Below are 11,466 nucleotides of genomic sequence, written 5' to 3' on the forward strand. Positions count from 1 at the left end.
CCAGCTTTCCCTGCCTTAGAGCCCAGCAGCTCCAAGGATGGAGTTGGGGGAGGCGCGTAGCTTTCAGCTGACCTTGGGGCTGGGCAGGAACTGGCCTACATGTTGCTGCTACTCAGCCCTCCTTCCTAAATCAGGACTCTGGGCCCTCCTGGGAATCTCTGTCTGTTCCCCCTATCTGGGAGTGTGAATGAGTCACCGGGCAAGTGTTTGAGCAACACCTGCGTTTGCCGGTCTGGGGCCTGCAGGAGCTGGGGCAGCGGAGGGCAGAGAGGTGCAGACCGGCCAGGAGGCGAGGGAGGATACGGCTTGACTCACAACCAGGCCGGGCTCCCCAGAAGCAGGCTTTCCCTGCCTCTGCCCCTACACTCGTTTTGCCTGCAGGAGGCTGGTTTTTTGTTGCCTTTTTTTTTTTTTTTTTTGCGGAAATCCTTTTGTGTGTTTAGCTGCTGTCTTCCCAGGCCAGCTGTAGGTGCCTGAATTGCCCAAGCTCTGAAGTATATACTTTTTGGAGCTTCTCCTAGCTACCATTTTTGCAGCCCGCGAAGAGCGATGCTTGTTTTAATCCGCTCAAAGGCGCTTGTAAGTTAAGTCATCTTTTCCCCATTTTCAGAAGAGGAAACTGAGGCTCAGGAGAGTCCGGTTACAAGCCCTCATCAGAACAAGTCTCATGATTAGGAAATACTGGAGCTGGGATTCAAACTGGACTCAGAGCCTGTGCTCTTGACGGAGCAGGAAGGCAGAAGCTGTGGTGGTGGGCAGCTTGCTTACGGGTACCCAGAAGGCAGAGCCATCTCTCGGGGGTCATAAAATGGGACATTTACCTACATCTCCCTCTGGAGAGTGTTGCTGGAGCTTGGGCAGAGTTGGGGAATCTGCTAGGGAGGGAGAAATATCTCCATCCAGCCAATACTTAAAAAAGATCAGAAATGTGTTGAGGACAGAGGTGGGGGGAGGGGTCAAGCGGTACGGTATTCCTGGAATCTTGCCCCCAACTCAGGACCTCAAGTCAAGGGCCTTTGGGGGATGAGTGACCAAGCGCATCTCAACCAACTTTAACAAAAAAAGGAAAATTATTGGCTCATGCAATTAAAATATCCAGAATAGGTCTGCCTTCAGGTTTGGCTGGATCTACGGTTTTAAAGGTTGAAGCTCTCGGATCATTTTCTTTTGGCCCTTCTCCTCTGTGTTGGCTTGATTCTTAGGCATCCCTCTTGTGGTGGCATAGATGGCTGCCGGGAGCTCTAGACTTTCTTCCTCCCAGTTCAGCATCCCCAAGAGGAGAAGCACTTCTCATTTCCAATGGCTTTATTCTTAGCTAAAGTCCTGGGGGGGCTGCTTATTTGCCTGGCTCATCTCACCTGCTCATCCCTGAACCAATCAGGCAGTGGTGAGTGGACTGCTCTGGGTCTGTGCCGGGGGCACATCCCTGGAGTGAGGGGAGGGGGTCAGTCCTTCCTGAACTATTTAGACCAAGAATGGGGAAGGGATGGATGGTTCCCCCAAAAGAAATGCAAGGTGCTAGTGTATCAAGAGCAGCAGGAATGGGAGCTGGGCAGGTCCCAAGACAACAGACGTCATCCTCATGGGAAGTAGAGGGGCCGCTATCCGGCTATCTGGCTTTGCCACCAACGTGCTGTGTGACCCTTTCTCCTTCCTGAGCCCCAATTTCCCCATCTGTATGGTGATTATCTTCACGGATTCATGCAGCTCTGAACTTCTGAGGCCCATAGGCTTCATTTAGCCAATGGCCCTGCATCCCAGCTTAACAGGTGCAAGCTGTGACTTAGGAATGCGTGGCCTTCACAAACCCTGAGACTGAACTTGGGACAGGACACCCAGCCTCCTGTTCCTGCCCGTCCTGGCAGGGTACAGCCCGTGATGGTGGGAGGGAAGGGCTCCAAGGAGGTTTCTTTTCACATCTCCAGTGTTCTCCATCTATAATTGGCTCCGAATGAAATGATCTCATCCCTGAACACTGAGGAAGAAGGGTGGTGGTTTGGGGGGGGGGGGAGCAGTTCGCTGGCAGCATCTGACATAATTTGTGACTAACCCGTTTCCCTCCGGAAAGAGAGATGGTCCGCTCGCTTGAAGAAGCAGTAAAAGTTTGAGAAAAATGTCTTGGTGATCCACTGAGGAGCCTCCAGCTTTTGGGGGGCTTTTGAGAGGCCCAAGGCATCTCTCCATTCCGTCTAAGCCACGTATCTTCTGACCTTTGCTCACAAGTCAACCTGACCCCCTGTCATGTGAGCCACTGGCCGGGGAGGAGATGAGCGTGGCCACTCCATCAAGCGATCTCTCTTGTATGGATTCTTGATGGGGTTTTGTGGCCAGCTGACACTCATTTACATGCCCATACATTAATTTTGAAAGATGGGCTCCTAATCAACTCTGAAAAAGCTTGTCACAGCACCATCTGTTTGGCGTTTGTCACTATTGCATTACATAAGAGGAAAGACATTTTTAAAGAATGCGGCTGCATTTAGTAATTGGATCGCCGGAGAGGAGCCAAGCCGGGGCGGATGGCACCGTGATTCAGAAATGCCACAGGCCCTTCTCCAGGGTGGGGCGGACTCCCCAGATTCCACTGGGTGTCATCAGAGCCCCGAGTGCAGCCCAGCTCAGGGGACAGGCCCGACTGAGATGGCTTCCTTTCTTCTTGTCTTTCTGTTTCTCTCCTGTTCTTCCCTTCCTCCCGTTTGTTCTCACTCACATGCTATCTCAGATCAGTTCCACCACATATTAGCAATAACCAAATGACTTCACTTCCCTGAGCCCCGATTTCCTCATCTGGAAAATGGGGATGATGAGAGAGTGCAGCTGTGCAGTTTAAGTGCATTAATACGTCCCAGTTCACACCTTGGGCCTACCCCCTTAGAGTCATAAACATCATTTTGAGGGAAGGGTCTTTTGTTCGTTCAATAGGCCAAAGCACCCTGGCTCCGGGCCTTTGCACATGCTGCTTTTTCTTTCTGGAATACTCTTTTCCTGTATCTTTGCACGGTTGTCTTCTTATTCTGGCCCAACTCCGATGTCACCTCCTCAGAGAGGCCTTCCCCAACCACCTTAAGTAAAGTATTCCCTGCCCTGGTCCCTCCAGTCATACACATTCATCTCTATTATTTTCTTCTCAGAACTTGCCATCTGTCTCCCTGAGGACCTGGTCTGTCTTGGTTGCTGCAGTATCCCCAGCACCTAGACCATTGCCTGGCACATGGTAGGAGCTCCATAATTATTTGTTGAATGAATGACCAAACTCATTAACTCTTCATGACCATCCTTTAAGGCAGGGACAGGAGGGAAGTGACTGCTCAGGATCACATAGCCAGCAAAGGGAGGGAAGGGGAGGTGGGGACCTAGGGGCCCTGCTTCCAAGCTTCCTGTGGCCCTCAGGTGGAAACAGGATAGACATGTGGACCTCTGGGCCCACGCCGCCACCCTGAAGGGTTCAAACGAGGAGTAAGCTCAGGGAGCAGCCTCTGAGAGTGGTAAGAGTGAGCCAGCTAGGCAGCGAGGAGGCAAGACTGTTTACAGGAGCTGGGGCCATCTCCATGACAACTGGTCAGCCTACAGCTTCCTGCTTCACTAGGGAGGAGGTTTACACTTGGCTGGGATGCAGTGAGGACAATGGGAACGGGGACTGGCAGAGGAGTGGGGGACCCTAAACCCCCAGTATGGGGGAAGGAGGTCTCGTTTCTGAGAGTTGCCTAAAGGCTGGAAGAGCCTGATGATACTACATAAGTTTGTGTATGTGTGCGTGTGTGTGTGTGTGTGTGTGTGTAGGGGAGAGACTGGGCTGTGTGCAAGCCAAGGTGCCTGGATTTGAAACCTTCTGCACTGTGACATTTTCTGCAAGTGAATTAACCTCTTGGTGTCTCAACTCCATCCAGTGTAAAGTGAACATAGACAGTAGTGGCTTATGGGGTCATCGGGATGATTAAATGAGAGAAGGGGTGCCTGGCTGGCTCAGTGAGAAGAGCATGTGACTCTTGATCTCGGGGTCATGAGTTTGAGCCCATGTTGGATGTAGAGATGACTTAAATTAAAAAAAATTTTTTTTTAAATGAGAGAATATTCTTAGAATATACCTGGCATCATTACTTAGTTCTGGAAAGCAACTTCCATGTGACTTCAGGTTGCCTTCCTCCTGTGGTTGTGGGGGATTTGGTCTCAGTCATTCTCAGGGATCTCCACTTCCTTGGCTTTTTTTCGTTCATTTAACAAATATTTATTGAGCATCCAGTAGGGTGCCAGGCAATGTTCTAGAGGCTGGGAACACAGCAGGGAACAAAGCAGGCAAAAATCTCTGCTTGTGCAAAGCTGACATTCTAGCAGGGTAGATAGACATCAAGTATGATAAAAAGGAAACATAGTATGTTAGATGGTTTTAGGTGTTAAGGAGAAAAATAAAGCAAGGTTGGGGGATGTGGACTGTCAAGTGGGGGTTGCAATTTCAGACAGTGGTAGGACGTGAGGGGTATCATAGCCTCACTGAGAAAGTGACTTCTGGGCACAAGCTGAAGGAGGCAAAAGAGGGAGCTACATGGTTCACTGGGGCAAGAGCATCTTAGGCTTGGGGAATAGCCAGTGCAAAGGCCCTGAGGCAGGAAAGTGAGCATGTATGAGACCGTATTGTGTCATTGTATCTCTTGGCAGGTCTGCATGTGTGGTGTTATGTGGCACCCATTTAGTGTATATGGTTGGTTATGGATGGAGATATTTGTACATGTTTGTTCATACATGGGACTGCTGAGTTCAGCCACAGGCTGTGCCTGCGTAATTCAGGGGATGCCATCCATGTGGATTACAATGGACTGGGGCATCCTGGAGGTGTGCCGTGCAGTGGCCCTGTGCATATTTATAAGTAAATGTTATAAAAACATGTCTGTGAAAATGTCTATATGTGCATGAGTCTGGACGTTTGGATATAAGTAATATGTAAATGTGTGTATATGGATATATCTTTATCTAAAATGCTAATACCTTGTTTATCATGGATTTTTGTTTTAATATTGATTTTTAAAAGTAAGATTTATCTTAATTGAGAGGGAAATCATAAGAGACGCTGAACTCTAGGAAACAAACAGGAGGTGGGTGGGGGGAAGAGATAATTGGGTGATGGGCATTGAGGAGGGCATTGAGGGGCGCCTGGGTGGCTCAGTCGGTTAAGGGTCTGCCTTCAGCTCAGGTCATGATATCAGGGTCCTGGGATCGAGCCCCACATTGGTTCCCTGCTCAGCGGGGAGTCTGCTTCTCCCTCTGCCTCTGCTCCTTCCCCTGCTCATTCTCTTTCTCTCTCAAATAAATAAATAAAATCTTAAAAAAAAAAAAAAAAAGGAGGGCACTTGATGTAATGAGCACTGGGTGTTATATGCAACTGATGAATCACTAAATTCTACCTCTGAAACTAATAAAAAATATGATTTATCTTGATTACTGAGTGTTTTGTTGCCTTCCCCCCTCCCATTTTATGGCACAGTGAGTGCCTTACTCTCCTCATTCCTGGTCCTGGCCTTTCTCTGCTCCAGGGATGGAAAATGAATGTACAGGAGGCCTGGCTAAGGCAAGGGAAGGCTTTTCTTCCAGTTTCTTCTAGCGTCTGTGCTCATCAGTACATAACCAGAATCCAAACCCAGTTCAAGCACCTCTTGTTCCTTGGAGATAAGATCTGCTGAGTGCTGACTGCTTGCGAGGGACTTGCATACATTACTTTGTTTTATCCTTACAACCATCTTCTGGTGGAGATATTTGTTCATTTGATGGAATGTATCTTTATTTAGGGCCTACTATGCGCCAGGAGTACCATCTGGCATTCTTGCTGGTCTAGCATCTATTCCTTGTCTTTCTGGTAATGGCATCCCCAGTTTTCCTTCAGGGTACCTGGCCTGTCCCCCTCACGGTCCGGGTGGTTCAACCTGGGCTTTCTGTACCTTTCTCACTAGCTCAGGGGTGAATATGTGACTCGGGTGGCCCAATCAGCATAGTCCATCCCTCTGACTATAGAGATTGATTATGGGATGTGCACATGACCCACATTGTTCAAGAGTGAATTCTGGCTCTTTTGCTGCCTTTTTGGGATAAAAGAGCTCTCTTTTCACCAAAATGTTTAGCTGTAAGAAAGATATAACCCTGGAGCTCCTGGTGAGGATCCACTACATGGAGAGAGAGAAAAAACTGAGTCCTTATGACATTTTTAGAGCCCCTAGATCCAGCCATACCTGAAGCCATTACCCTAAGACTTTCTACTTCTAAGAGTTTACTTTTAAAAAATTTTTAATTAAGCCAGTTTGAGAAGGCATCTGAAATCCTGTGCTTCGCATCTTTATATATTATCTCCTTTAATTCAGAGATGAACCCTGAAGAAAAGGGGCTATGATTATAAAGAAACAGCCTCAGGGAGATAAGTTGCTTGTCCAGGGTCACACAGCAGTTCGGTAGGTGGAGCTTGGGCTTGAACCCAGGTCTTTCTGACTCCTGAGTCTTTCTTCCATTCCACACTGTCTGAGCTCTGGACAAGAGGGTCTGTGGGAGTAATAGACAAAAGGCCTGAGTCCCAAATTAGCTACCGTTTTGCTCTGTGGCTTTGATCAAGTCATTTCTCCAATATGAGCCTATCTCCCCATCTGTAAAATGGGGAAAATAGTAGTGCCCATCCCATTAGGTTGTCGTGAGGGTTAAATGTGATAACCAGTGTGAGTAAAGTGTTCAGAAAAGGGCTGGGCACGAAGCAGTGAACATGAGCTATTATTACTCTGGCTCGTTTTTTGAGGGAAGGAAGTGGGTCTGGGGGCTTCACCCCTTGCCCGCAGCCAACACGTGCCCTGCCTCCCGGCTGGTCACACACTCCTAGCAGCCCCAGGTGGTGTCTTCACCCATCTCCTGCCAGATGCGCAGACCTGGCTCACTTAGCCAGGAAGTAGGCACTTAAGGAGCCACTTCCCCAGTTTCTCTTTTAATTTTCGTTACATAAATTTCACATTTCCTGGAATAGAGATCTTGAACGGCTCGACTCATTTGGAAATCGAGTCTGCAAAGGACCTCATTTATATTAATGGGACCTCAAGTCTAGCTTGCAGGGAGGCTGAGACAAGGATAGATGGTAGGGACTCCCAGGCTGAGCAGCTCCAGGCTGAACCCAGACGCTGCCTTGGATAAGCAGATGCCTATAGATTTAGGCTGGGACCACTCTTATTACGTGGGAGGCTCCTGGATGCAAGGATTGTGTTGCTGCCTGGCTTAACCACCCCCCAGTGGCTGCCCACTGCTCAAAGTAACCATGCTTGACAAGGTGCTGTGTAATGGGTGACCTCTTCCACCTCCTTCCTACCTCTCCCTCTTCTCGTATATCCTTCTCCAGCCAAACCTCCTGAGAGTATTCCTGCTTCAGGGCCTTTGCACTATCTGTGCTCTCTGCCTAAAACGCTGTTTTCCCAGCTCTTGTGTGGTTGGCTCTTTCCTTTCAATCAGATCTTGTCTTAAAATCACCACCTCTGGGAGGCCTTCCCTGACTGACCATCCCTCTGGAGTAACTGTCTATGCCTTGGTGCCAGGTGAGACCCAGGCTCCCCAGACCCAAGAGGGGCTGAGCTGACCTTCTCTCCTGCTTAGCATGTCCTTGGAAATTAGGTTGGTTTAAGAAAATAAAGCAATGTGATATTTCAATGAGAAACTATTAGGAGTAGCTGTCTCTGGAAAGGGAAACTGGGTGGTGACCAGATGGGGTGAGAGAGAGATTTTCCTTGGATATCCTTTCATACCTTTCCAATTGACACCATGTGAGATTATTACCTAGTAAATAAGTAATCATTAAACGAACAAAAAGAAGGGCATGTATTATTTTCACATCTCTCTGTGGATTAAGCTTTATATAGTATATTCATTTTCTTTATTCACCTCAACAACCTGGGGAGTGGTTATTGCACCCCTGCTTGACACTTCAGAAAACCGAGCCCTCGAGGGGGGCAGGGCCTTGCCTGGGGTCACGTGGTGAATTAGGGCCAGAACTGAGACCCCAGCCCAGGCTTCCTGACCTTTGGCTCGGGCAGTCTCTGCCCCACCAGGGGTCTTTTCCTTCCCCAGTGGAAGCCACGTTGAGGTGTGGATTGGGGGGTGTCAATACTATAGAGTGGTTATACATCGATGCCTGTCATGGGATCTGGGTTCAAATCCAGGGTCTGCCACTTGCCTGTTGTGTGACCTTGGGTAAATCCACTAAACATCTGGGGCCTCCGTTCTGCAGTGGCCAGCCTGCAAGATGGCCTCCAATGATTCTCATGTCCTCGTATTCACTCCTTCGGGTCATCCCCTTGCACAGTGAATAGGGCTGACCTGTGTGGCCTAGAGGATATTGCAAAAGTGCAGTGTGCGTGACCTCCAAGTCTGGATAATAAAAACACATTGTGATGGTGGAGTATTATTCAGCCTTAAAAAGGAAGGGAATTCTGACATAGGCGAAAACATGGATGAACCTTGGGGACATGATGGTGAGTGAAATCAGTCAGCCACACAAAAAACCCAAATGCTGTATGATTCTACTTATGGGAGGTACCTAGAGGAGTCAAACTCATAGAGACAGAAAGTACAATGGTGGTTGTCAGGGGCTGGAGGAGGGAGAGTGGGGAGTTATTATCTAATGGGTTTAGCGTTTTAGTTTTGCAAGATGAAAAAGTTCCAGGGATGGATGGTGGTGATGGTTGCACAACAGTTTGAGTATAATTAATGCCACTGAACTGTGCACTTAAAAATGGCTGGGAGGGCGCCCGGCTGGCTCAGTTGGAGGAGCATGCGGCTCTTGATTTCAGGGGCATGAGTTCGAGCCCCATGTTGGGTGTAGAGATCAATTAAAAATAAAATCTTTAAAAAAATGGCTAGGGATGGTAAAATTCATGTGATGTGTATTTTGTCACAATAAAACAATGGGGGGGGGCACATTGTAGTTCTGTTTTTCTGTTGGATTGTTCACTCTGGGGAAGCCCTCAGTGGTATGTGAGGACATTCAAGGAACCCTATGGACAAATTCAGGTGGTGGAGAACTGAGGCTTCCTGCCAACAGCTATGCATCAACCTGCCGACTTATGTGAGGGCGCCATCTTGGAAGTCAGCCCTCCGGCCCGGTCATGCCTTCAGATGAAGGTCGTCCGGCCGACATCTTCAGTGCAACCTCATCAGAGAGTCCATTCCAGAGCCATGCAGCTAAGCCACTCCCAAATTCCTGAGCCACAGAAACTGTGTGAGATAATAAATATTTATTGTTGTTTTGAGACACTAAGCATTGGGATAATTTGTTACTTAGCAATAGATAACTGACATATTTCCTCATCTGTAAAATAAAGATGATGATCATTTCACGGGGTTGTTGGTGATGATAATTTTATGATGATACCCATGATGATAATTTCATAGGTTGTATTTCATAGGGTTGTTGTTGAGAATTAATTAGCAAATCACATAAAGGGCTTGGAACAGGGCCTGCCATGCAGTAAATGCTCGGTAAATGTTAACTAGCATGATTTCATGTTCTCTGTGATTTCTGGCATTGGTAGGAGCTCAGCTAGACAACAGATCTCCATTAAGCAATGGATGTAGGCTGCAGGTTGCAGTGGCAGTAAAAATTATAGTGACAGTGAGGGCTACCATTATTGAGTGCTCACTGTATGCCAAGCTTTGGGCTAAGCAATTTACGTCTTTTCCTCCAGGCCCTCCAGCAGCCTCTTGAAGTGGAGGCTATTATTTTCCTGTCTTACAGACTAGAAAACCAAGGTCCAGAGAGGGAAAAGGACTGGCCCTAGGTCACACAGCAAAGCAGTGCTGTAGCCAGAACTTGAACTCAGGTGCTTCAGACCCCAAGTGTTCTCTTCGGCACCACTAGACTGAGCTGCAGTTTGACGAACCCCCTCAAAGCCCATCTTTCCCCTCCAGCCAGTTCCTGCTTATTAACACAGGGGGGAAATTGCCAACACATCTGACAAGTGGGTCCTTTGTTCCTGCATCTCCCTTCTGCAAGTGTCAGACTCCCTTCCGCTCGGGAGACCAGAGAGTAGGTTCCCTTAGAAATTTTGCTTTTTCTGATTGCAGTGTCGTCTCCCAAACTTATGCCCAGATCCAGGATTGGGAGTAAGAACACACACATCCAGGAAAAGCACAAAATGACCTGCCCAGCCTTCATCCCCTGTAGTGTCTCCTCTCGGGCAGTTTATTTAGCCCTGAACCTTTGCAGCCTGGCACCCTCAGACACGCCTCCCGCTGGCTCCTCACAAAAGCTCTCCTAATATTTGCTTTGGGGACATGTGGCCATCAGGAGGGACATGTCCCCAGACGGGCAATGAGCTCAGGACACGGGCATCGCCACACCTGCTCCTCTCCCCGAGGAGGGGGGAAACAGTTGGGCAACTCCTGACAACACAGCCTTTTTGGAGCCTGTGTGTGTACTTGTGTGTGGGCAGGAGGGCAGATGGGGCCTGGAGGGAGGGACAAGGATGTTTGCACTTGCAGTGTGGCAGTGGCTGTGATGGGCCTGCTTTCTCCCATGTCCTTGCTTCTCGGCTATTTCTGAATTGCAGGAAGAAGTACATTTTGCTTCATGACCTGTAACACACACAATTGAAATGGAAATTGCATGAATCTGTACTCACATTATGAGCAATGCATTCTATTCCATTCTATTCTTTTTTTTTTTAATTTTTTTTTTTTTAGATTTTATTTATTTGAGAGACAGAGATAGTGAGATAGAGAGCACAAGTGGGGAGGAGAGGGAGAAGCAGGCTCCCCACAGAGCAGGGAGCCCGATGCGGGACTCGATCCCAGGACCCTGGGATCATGACCTGAGCCGAAGGCAGACGCTTAACCGACTAAGCCACCCAGGCGCCCTCTATTCTATTCTATTCTATATTTCTATTTCTATTCCAGCCAAATTGTTCTTTCATTTAAAAAGTACTAGTCATGACCCGTGAAATAAATTGAGAAGTTCCGTAATGCAGGTTTGTAATCTGGGTCTGTAAACTTGCATGAGACAGAACTCCCTCTCTTTATTTTCACTGACCTCCAGCTGACCTGTAACACTTCCTTCAGTTGTGCACACAGGCAACAAATCATTGTAGTATTCGCAGTACTTGTCATGAATACTAGTCATAGATTATTTTGTATTCTATTATAGTTGTTGCAGATACCTTAAAACAGCATTTAATGCTCTTCCGTCCCTCAACGTTTTGGTCATTACTAGACCCATTGTGAGCTCTTATTGTTTGTTAATAAAGAAGCACATGTATTACATCACATAGTTAAAATATTTTGATAATTGCATTTCAATAGAATAGGTTTCTTTTGTAAACCTATGTATCTTATTTCATGCACTTAAAATTATTTTTCAGAGAAGGTGTCCATGGGGTGCATCGACTGCCTGGGGGCCCAGGGCACACCAATTTTAAGAACTCCTGCACAAGTGGGTCCCAGCTCACAGTTTATGAAATGCTG

General features: G+C 47.8%; 1 long non-coding RNA gene across 4 annotated transcripts in view; it reads left to right on the forward strand.

The window, feature by feature from the left end:
• Positions 1 to 11,466, forward strand: part of LOC118023955 — a 105,860-nt gene that overhangs the window by 41,896 nt on the left and 52,498 nt on the right. The window contains exon 8 of one of the 4 annotated variants that reach the window (XR_004682952.1): positions 611 to 3,214. The exons of the other annotated variants lie outside the window; for them this stretch is intronic. This is a non-coding gene — a long non-coding RNA (uncharacterized LOC118023955). The remainder of the gene's footprint in view (positions 1 to 610; positions 3,215 to 11,466) is intronic. 4 annotated transcript variants of the gene reach the window in all.

The sequence above is a fragment of the Mirounga leonina genome, unplaced genomic scaffold (genome assembly GCF_011800145.1).
Source record: "Mirounga leonina isolate KUSES-001 unplaced genomic scaffold, KU_Mleo_1.0 Mir_195, whole genome shotgun sequence".
Classification (NCBI taxonomy): Eukaryota; Metazoa; Chordata; class Mammalia; order Carnivora; family Phocidae; genus Mirounga; species Mirounga leonina.